Raw genomic sequence first — 3,089 nt, 5'->3', positions numbered from 1 at the left:
CTCTGACACCTGAGACTCTGTGACCTTGGACAAGTTACTTAATTTCACTGAGCTCAGTTTTCTCATCTGTAAAAGTTTTCTCATCTACGGCAGATCATTGTGAGGATTAAATAAATTAACGTGTAAAAATACCTGCCACATAGTAAGTGCTCAGTAAATAGAAAATATAAAGAGTTGGGAATAGCAGTAACTAGAGAGCTAAAGAAGGAGAAAATATAGTATTTGTGGGCCAAGGCCATATCCATACATTGATGTCTAACCTTTGGCTGGGCTCTAGAGACATAAAGAAGTCCCTGACATTGAGGAGCTGGAAGGCTAAGGGATCAGGCATTCCTGAAGAAACATAATCCCAATGAAATGAGCCAGTTGCTATGACACAGTTATAGACGGGTTGCTCAGGGTCAGAGGCAAAGGCCTTTAAGGGGGAGGAGACTTCAAGAGTTGGCCAGATGGAAAAGGGACAAATGGATCCCCTGTCCCCTTCCCCACTGTAGGTTAGCAAAAGGATGTGAAGCACCCCACTGTGAGAAAACTGGAGAGAGCCAGCCCAACACAGAGGCGGAGGTCAAAAGAGCAGTTGTGGATTTATTATTCGTGGCCAGGATGGGCAGTGAAGCTGGTACGGGAGGTGGAGGCTAGGGCCTGCCTCCCTGGGCTGCCAATAGGTGAGCTGAACCTTAGAAGCTCCTCCTCTCTCCCCTTATTCCTAGCTCCTCTCCACCCTTAAGCCTCAAGATTTTCTCCTTTTCCCTCCCATCAGCCCTCTTTTGGGCAACAGCCCGATGATCTGTGGGCAGAGCGTGACACCTCCATCACTCCTCCCTCTAATGACTCATTCCCAAGACTGGGGGTGGCAGGAAGTGCCAGAACCCCAGAGTTGCATCCCCATCCGGATTCTGGCAGCTTAGAGACATCCTATCTTTTTCCCTCCTCCCCCCACCCCCGCCACCTCCCCCACTTCCAGCTCTGACTCCTGACATTTCTGGGTAAGAAACACCCACCTCCCCCAAAACGCTTCTTGCCTTTCTATTGCCTCTTCCGGTCCCTCAACTCCAGCCCTCACGGGGCTGCTGAGTTTCCAAGAGAAGCAGGCACAACCCAGACCTAGGGACCCTTTCCTGGGGGAGGTAGCCAGGCAAGGTCTGTATCCCCATGGCCAGGCCTTTGAGGAACAGGGCCTATGATATAGAAAGCATTCTAAGCAACACTTAAAACAACAACAAAATTATTTTATTACATGCTAAGTGCTTCACAAGCTTTGTTTCATTTATTCCTCACAACAACTAGATGAAAAGATGCTATTATCACTGCCATTTGGCAAATGAGAAAAGTAAGAGAGAAATAATTTGGAAAGTAGCAGAATGGGGATCAAACCCAGGACTCAGATATTAGGATCTGAACCACCAGCCTCTTCTGCCTGCCTCTTTGGGGATGGAGGACAGGGCAGGCCTCTCCTAGCACAGCCTCTGTGTCATCTAGGGCAGCGTATGCACCCCTGAGCTCTCAGTACAGCTGCCCTGAGGTCTGGGGGGCTGAGGGCTTTCACCCTAGCCTCCCTCCTAGCTGCCCATGGCTCTTGCAGACCTGCCCCACTCTTTACTCCTGTGGTGGGCTACTCAGAGGATTTTCATCCCTTTTGAGAGCTTAACTTCCTATTAAACTCAGGGCAAACATCAATGTGATTCTGGGGTACCAGGGGGTACCTAGAAAGAGCGAAAAGAAGGAGCATTGCTTATAGGTTCAGGCGGCAGAAGGAGATTACAGAAACCCAAGCGTGGGGTCAGCCCAGGCTTGCAGAGAGAGCAGACATCTGTCACACGGAAGAGGCACAGAGATGGCCCACATGACAATAGAAATAATAATACCCTTGAATTATGTAGCACTTTAAAATTTCTCAGGCACTTTACAAACATTTGATCCTCCAGATGACCTCCTAGGACCCAAGGAGGAAGAAAGCATCTTTTTATAAGCTGTCACCACCTGTCAAGTTTTCCCCCAGAGAGGAAAGGCAGAAGACAGGCAAGGCAGTGAGTGAGTTAACCAAACCCAAGCTCCAGTGGGTAATTGATAGTTTTTATGGTGTCTTTATCCTCAGACTCCTCAGACATCATATTTCCACTGGATTACCACATTTACATAACAGTGCAGGGTGAGAGACCCTGATAAATCTTCTCTGCATGGGGATGAATGCAGTGGAAATGTACTTTGTTGACAGCGATTTGTTTTACTACAACACTGCCCTTCAATTTAGGGAGGAAAGAGCAAGGCTATTGCCTTATGAAGGGAGGGTGGAAAGGAGAGAAAGGAGAAAGGGAGAGAGGAAGATGAGAGATCTGGAAAGAGGGGGATGAATGAGAGAGGAAGACACAGGAAGAAAGGGAGAGCTTTAGGCAAAGTAGAAGGAGGATGGAAGGAAGGAAGGAAGGAAAGAAGGAAGGAAGGAAGGAAGGAAGGAAGGAAGGAAGGAAGGAAGGAAGGAAGGAAGGAAGGAAGGAAGAAGGACGGATAACACCAACGAGAACTCACTCTGTGCCAGGTACTGTGCTAAGTGTTTCCATGGATTAATTCCGCTAATCCTCACAGCAACCCAGTGAGGACAGTCAGGTTAATATCGCCATTGCACGGATGACAACACCCCATCCCGTTACGCCCGTTTTATTTTGCCACTATCTACAATGGGCTTATTAACTCACTTATGTGCTTATTGCCTTGTTCACAGCCTTTGACCAGTTTCTGACCTGAAGTAGGTTCTTAGTAAGAACACTTGTTGAAGGAAAAAAGGGATGAGAAGCTGCTGGGGAGTGAGCCCCCACCTCCCGCGCAGGGTGATGTGATGGGGAGGGTGGATGGAGGGCAGGTGCTGGAGGTGCTCTCTCTCTCTCCACAGACACAGAGGGTACTGTTATCAGCTGGTGTGTATTTAGTGAGGAAAAAACCTATTATCTCCTCCATCCTTTTCAGTTGTTTTCTTTTTCTTTCTTTCTTTCTTTCTTTCTTTCTTTCTTTCTTTCTTTCTTTCCTTTCTTTCTTTCTTTCTTTCTTTTTCTTTCTTTCTTTCTTTCTTTCTTTCTTTCTTTCTTTCTTTCTTT

This window comes from Phoca vitulina, unplaced genomic scaffold (genome assembly GCF_004348235.1).
Source record: "Phoca vitulina isolate PV1807 unplaced genomic scaffold, GSC_HSeal_1.0 scaffold32, whole genome shotgun sequence".
Taxonomy (NCBI): domain Eukaryota; kingdom Metazoa; phylum Chordata; class Mammalia; order Carnivora; family Phocidae; genus Phoca; species Phoca vitulina.
Note: the sequence above shows the minus strand (reverse complement) of the source record.